The sequence below is a fragment of the Coturnix japonica genome, chromosome Z, assembly GCF_001577835.2.
Source record: "Coturnix japonica isolate 7356 chromosome Z, Coturnix japonica 2.1, whole genome shotgun sequence".
Classification (NCBI taxonomy): Eukaryota; Metazoa; Chordata; class Aves; order Galliformes; family Phasianidae; genus Coturnix; species Coturnix japonica.
Window position 1 is genome coordinate 38,908,590 of NC_029547.1, and position 6,921 is coordinate 38,915,510.

The 6,921-nt window shown below is 37.4% G+C and overlaps 1 long non-coding RNA gene across 1 annotated transcript; it reads right to left on the bottom strand.

Moving 5' to 3' along the window:
- Nucleotides 1–2,205: 2,205 nt before the first annotated feature.
- LOC107306286 lies at nucleotides 2,206–5,506 on the bottom strand. The gene is made up of 3 exons (XR_001552066.2): nucleotides 4,398–5,506; nucleotides 2,907–3,023; nucleotides 2,206–2,309 (listed from the first exon to the last, which is right to left on the bottom strand). It is a non-coding gene; the product is annotated as an uncharacterized LOC107306286 (long non-coding RNA).
- Nucleotides 5,507–6,921: the final 1,415 nt, after the last annotated feature.

The following is a 6,921-nucleotide window of genomic DNA, read 5'->3' on the forward strand; positions in this document are numbered from 1 at the left end:
GGGAGTCTTTTTCATTTGCTTTTGAATGTTTGTTTTCAACTCAGCACATTAGAATCTCTGCCTTCTTAGCTTTTTTGCTCCCTTGAATAAAGTACACTTTTATTCCCTTTTACCTCCATATGGCAGCTACAGTTCTCCCTCTAGGTAGTTCTTTTCCAAATAACAGGTCTTTAGCATGTGGCTGCAGGTATTTGCATTGAACAACTTCTGGTGGAATGGCCGAAAAAGATACCTGGCTCCTTTTCCTGCTTAGTTAAAGTTGCATCCTCCATATTTCTGTGTTACAAAACTGCAGACTGAGATGCTACCATTCAATGGCAGAGCACTATGAGTTACAGAGATAACTCTCACTCAGAGTGCCATAAACGACATTGGATCACCTCAAAAAACTGTTACCATGCTGACCAGATGCTAACCACATCCCTCTCATTTAGTTGTGCCTCCCATGCAGTGAAAAATATTGCAGTTTTGAAGGAGTTACTGTCAAACTCACACCTGTAATTACATTCAGCTGTTTTAATGTGATTGCATATGCAAGTCATTTCAAAAGGCGTTACCCTGAATACTGAAATTCTCTGTTCATTCACAGAAGATATACAAAGTTAAGTAGGTTGCTCTGAAAGTGATACCTCCCGTTTATTTTCACAGAGACTTCAATGAACACAATAACAGTACATGATAGAGCAAATTCTCAGCTACAACATATTATTTTTCAACACTATTAGCTATCTATTTACATCAGCAGTGAACAAGAGCCTGCATGCTGAGATAAAAATCTGCAATCAGCAGAGGCAGCCTACTGATTCACAGTGGCTACGATTACATCGTTGCTAGGAAATGGTTGACCATGCAGTCCATCTGTCATTGGCCTTAAAATATGGAAGTCAGAAGGCACCAAATCAAGACAATACAGTGGGTGCAGTAGGACATCCAACCAAGACTGGCCATTTGCTCCACAGTTTTCAAACTGGTATGGGATCTAGCGCTATCATACTTGCAAGAGAAATGCTGACTTCTTCTCTAGCCTGCTTCTGTAATATTGAGCTTTCAGCTTAGCCAGCATCACAATGTGGTGGTCAGAGGTTGTCCAGGTTCCAGGAAATCCATCTTTCCTATCCCAAAACACAGCGCATGTCACCTGATCTGCAACTTTTGGGAAATGGGGAATTCACATCTTATCTCTTTATGTAATGCTGTTTTGATTCTGGCTTGTAGTAGTGATATGACATCTATACTTATCTGTTGTGGTTTTGTGATTTTTTTTGTTGTCAGTATTCCACACTGGAGCATCATGATATACAATGCAAGTTAAAGAGTTAATGTTTGAGTTCCATTTACTGCCTTTTATGGCCATTTTGGGTCTTCAGATGGGAGGGGAGGGGTGGCATTCCCAGAGGACCTTGTGGGCAGAGGAAGAAAGGTGGAGCTCCTGGCGGGACATGAGCGGCTTGGACCCGCTCTCTCAGTTTGCAGCAGAGAAAAGCACGTGCTTCCCCTGCAGTCTACTTGAGTAAGACTACTTCTACTATTTTGTACTTTGGATACTCTTGTCTCCCTCATTTTGTTTGATTTTGTTAGATTTAGTAAATTACTGTTCCTCCTCAAATCATTATCATTGTCATTTTTTTTCAGACCCATCTGCTATCTTTCTACCCATTCCCTCTCACCTTCTCCCAGAGTGCATGCCTGTCTCAGGGAGCTACAATGGGGAAGATAGTTTTCCTTTCTCTCCTTTGTTTTTCTTTTCCTGGGCTTTTTGCTCCTGGTCACAGAGTCAGATAACTCTGTGACACTGGTAATGATGCAATGCAGGAAACTGTCACCTTCAACCTTGCATTGGTTCAATAGATCCTAATGCACTTGCATATAGTGTTCTTTCTGTGTGAGCATTCATGGGACCCATTTGGCACAAACTTTGAAATATTCCAGTTTTGCCACCATTAACAATGATATTCAGCTCTGTACACAGTTTCCTGGTCACAATTGGATGAGCTGATTGAGACACTCTTGGTTTTACAGTACAACAGCTGTGCATGGCCATCTGGAAATTGACTTGTCTTTCACACTGCTATTCCCACTGCTGAAACACCCTCCACCGCACTGTGATCACATCCACTGTTCAGACCACATGAATGTTCAGCAAGTGTTGATGAACATCAATAGGTGCAAGTTTTTTTGCATGAAGACTCCTTCAATCCTTCAATGATACACCCTTGCTTCAATGACACACCTTTCTTCATAACGCCTCATTACCTAGCTCATCTCCTGGAAATATGAAGCATATTTTGGCAGTCCTGAGGAAAATATACCTTGAAAATAATGGAAATCATGGAAATTTTTGGTAAATTATGGATTTAGCTCAGTCTTCAATGAATTGGTAAGAAGTCTTACTAGCAGTTAATATCTTTCAGGAAGATTGTTTCCCCATCAAACCCCATTCCCATGCCCAGAAATAAGCAGACAATGGTGACAGACCAACTCTCTGAAAATCTTCAACAGTGATAACCCCAGCTGCTCCATTCAATTTGATGTCTCTTTTCTAATTTTACCTTCTGAGAAGATAAAATATTAAACTCCCCAAAGTTTAATTTTTTCCTCTCTTTCAGATGTTAAGGTTTAAATAAGGTGATACAACACTAAATTAAATAAAGGTTGTCATTAATTATTACTAATTGTTACAGTAATTTATTTTGGCTATATACAGATCAACTACATGAGAGCACAGGTTTAACTAACAGATGATACTATTAAGGCTGTTTGCTTTAATTTATCATCAATCATACAGAATGTTTTTATAACATGTTTAAATAATTTAATTAAATAATAAATAATAATTAAATAATAACATAAAATAAATAAATGGAATAATTTTAGCATTATTCCATTCCAAAATTCTTCAGTCAAACCTTTTTTTAAAATTCCCTTGTGGCTCCATCTGCTGATTAGAAAAAGGTAGCAAAGCACCATGGCAATACTTGCAGCACCGTAAGACATACTGAATAAAATTTTCAGACTGCTCAGGCCTAACAAAGATACAAAAGAAAAAAAGCACAACAGTGTCAGACAAGCATTCCAAATATATTCATTTTGGTGAATTCATTTAGTTTTAGTATATTAAAATATTTATAGACTGCAAAAACAGTCTTTCCCTAATGAAGGCAATGTACTGTTTTGTGGACTCAACACATTCATAGTCTGAAATAAATTTCAAGCACTCTCAAATCACAGTCAGGCCATTCTGATATCTAAATTTCTCTGCTCAGCATCTAGCTACTGGTGTGAATGATCAGTGCCACTAAGAGGCAAGTGATACTCACAAGGACTAACTTTGAGGCACAAGGGGTTAATCTCCCTAGACTTCCTTTCCAGTCAGATGAATAAAAAAAAGTCTCTTACAGGAAAATCCAGAGAAAACAATTTTCCCTTTTAAAGGTATATCTTTGTCACAAAAGAGATACAGATGACCAGCTATATTATGATTAGATTGCCTTTGTGCCCTCAAAAATCAAACCAGTTGTGATCTTCACTGAGAGCTCCTTTAAAATGAAACCAGTCCTGAACTTCATTGAGGGCTCCCTTATAGCAGCACTGCTTAATAAATAATATGAAGAGGGAAAATGCATCATCAAGCCACAGCTTTTACCTGTTACACAGCCTTCTATCTCATAAGAAAAACCACTGGTCTATGTTACCTATACTGTGTTCATTTATTTCTCCCACCTGGAGCCTACCAAGGATGAACCCACTTCTCAAGCCTGTCCTGGTCCCTCTGGATAATATCCCTTCTTTCTATTATATCAGCTGCACCAGTCAGCTTAGTGTCATCAGCAAACTTGCTGAGGTTGCACTCAATCCTACTGTCTAAGTCATTGAAAAAGATGTAAAAGAGCACTGGTGCCAAACATACCACTTGGTGACACTACTTGTCATGGGCTCCCACCTGGACAACAACCCTCTGGCTGTGGCGTTCCAATCAATTTGTATTTACTAAATAGTCTACTCTCCAAATCCATTTTTCTCCAACCTAGGGATGTCAAGTGGGACCATGTTATAGGCCCTGCAGATGTCCAGGCAAATAACATCTCCTGTTGTCTACTGATGCTTTTACTCTATTCCACAAAGCCACCAGATCGGTGATCACATGATACTGTTGTAAAATATGACATTTTAGGCTTAGAGAACATTGATCAAGTCCAACTGCAAAACACCATAAAGTTTTCCGTTTGTTTGTTTTTGAGTTCATAACTCTATCTGTTGAGTTTAATTTAAATTATAATACATTGTCTCTCAGATCTTCTATTAGAATTTGCCTTGCTTTTAATCTTTAATCTCACTATTATTTGAACAGCCCTAATACTTGCAGACTTCATGCCCACCTTTCAATGAAGATTGCTTACCATAGAAGGAATAGCAAAATGCAAGAACAGCTTAAGAGTAAGCTGGCAGAAGCTTGATGGTGTTTGGTGACTTCTGGCATGGATCATAATATTTATCCATTTTTCAGTACTGGAATAAGATATAAAAAATGTCAGACAACTATTAAGAAACAGAATATTTACATGCACTGTACTGTTCACCTAACATTCTAGTGCAAAATCTATTAAAATGAACAAAGGCTTTTCCCTTATTTCAGTGGAATCTCAATTAAGTCCATAAGGATGGTTATCTCTAAAAACTGGAAAGGGAAAAGTTTTGGCATGTCTGCAATTTGGTAAAATGACTGCAAGTTGGCAAAATGAAACCTGACTCAGTATCCATGACAACCCTGCTAATGTGCTGCTATAAATAAGACAAAGACATGAGGACACCAGAATCAGTCTGTTTTATTCTATGAATTTGACAAGATTTGGTGTTGTTTTTTGTTTGTTCGTAATTTAAAGTAAGTCTTTATACATATGTGTGCTACAGCCAAGATTTCAGTCAAGGATATTCTTAATATGGTGGAAGAAAGTCACGTTCTCTTTAAGTCTCCTTAAGGTAAGGTCTGTGAAGATAGACTTTCCTTATAGAATAAGGGATAGCTGGAAAAAAAAATAAAGCTTCAAACTAAGCATGTTGCCAACATGCATCTATTTCAGAAATGAAGTCATCTAAATAAGTAATTTTTTAAATCAGATGTCCCCACAAGCAGCAAGAGTGCAGCAGGAGTCTGGTTAATGTTTTCAGTCTGACAGGTAGGAAAAAAGGACCCAAGCAAAATTTGAGTCAGAATCTTCTATACATTTATGTTATAACTATTATTTTTTTGTATAGATACTACATGGTAAAAAGGAATGAGAGAATTTAAATTGTGGATATTTTTCTTTCAATGAGTATCTAATTACCGTCTTAGGACAATGTGGGTGAATTGTGATAGAACAAGGGTTGACTGTGATAGAACAAGGGGGAATGGTTTTCAGCTGAGACTGGGGAGATTGAGCTTAGATATTAGAAGAAAGTGTTTCACACAGAGGGTGGTGATGCACAGGGATAGGCTGCCCAGAGAGGTTGGGTTGTAGATGGCCAATCCCTGGAGGCATTCAGGTCAAGGCTGGATGTGGTTCTGGGCAGCCTGGTCTAGTGGTTGGGGACCTGCCCATGGTAGGAGGGTTGAAACTAGATGATAGTCCTTTTCAACTCAGGCCCTTCTATGATTCTATGATCAGGACCTGAGACATTGTGTATCTCTTGTTCCCACCCTGCAGGTTGGGCTTCTTTATAGCACAGAAGAAATTCATTCAAGAATGTCTGCAAAAGTCAGTTTTTGAATCAGTGCAGGTAATGGAAAGAGTATCCATAATTGGCTCTGTTTCTAAATTCACTTTAACTTTTCTCTGATGGCAATGCACTGTAATTCATCTAGATTATTTCCAAAACTTGTGCTAGCTTATTTAAAGATAGTTAAATCATCAAAACACAGCATCATTCTTTAGACTCTCCAAGAAATAGTTCACAATTCCATGTGAAATGAAGAACAAAAGATAAATAATCAGTTTTCTTCAATTTACTGGAGAGGTTAATTAGCATACAACTAACTCAATGCTTCTGAAAAGATATTTCAAATTCAGTTTAGCAACAAATCCAAATTTAAGTATCTCAAATCTGATAAACTAATTCTGAAAATCAAGTCTGCAAGGACAAATATTGTTAATTTTAGACATACAGTCTGATTTAAGTCTATACAGCTAGTGCTTTACAGATTTCTAGGGCTGTGAAATACTAGGCAAATACCAAGTGAAGCTATGTGTACATCACAGTCAAAGAAGAACAGAACTAAAGGAGACTGAATTGTACAGATCCATGGTTTATGAATGGCATGTGCACCAAAGGCTGGAGGATATTTACCAGAGGCGTGCATGTGTTTTTTCTTCCAATGCAGATTCTTCAGTGTCAAGTAAGGTTCGAGTTTACTATAATATCTTTCCTCATCAGAATACTTCTGCTCTGTTACCATGAAATATGCAATAATTTCTGTTATGTTTGACTGCAATTAACCAATAGATTCAATCAAGAATCAGATTCGACAGAAAGCATAACAGCTTGATCCTTGTTTTCAAATGGAATAGATTAAAAGTATTAACACACTGTTAACAGTTCATTAATATATATTATGAATGTGATATGTATGTGAATTATTCACAAATTATTAACTGCACATAAGAGAACTGCACTCATGTCCTTCATGAAGAAGGGACAAAAGATTCCTTGACTGTGATCTTGTTCTATCTAGGAGAACACATTCAAGACAATTAGTGACTGGGAAGAACATGTTTAAAAACCAAACTGTAGTAAAAGTACATAAAACTTCAATTTTTCAGATGTCTCATAGAACTGAACAGAAAATGCTGCAGAAAATTATAATAAGAAATTGTTCTGAAGACCACAGATGGGAAACTTTACAACTTCCCTTTCAGCTATAAGTCACAGATTTTTTTTTATTTT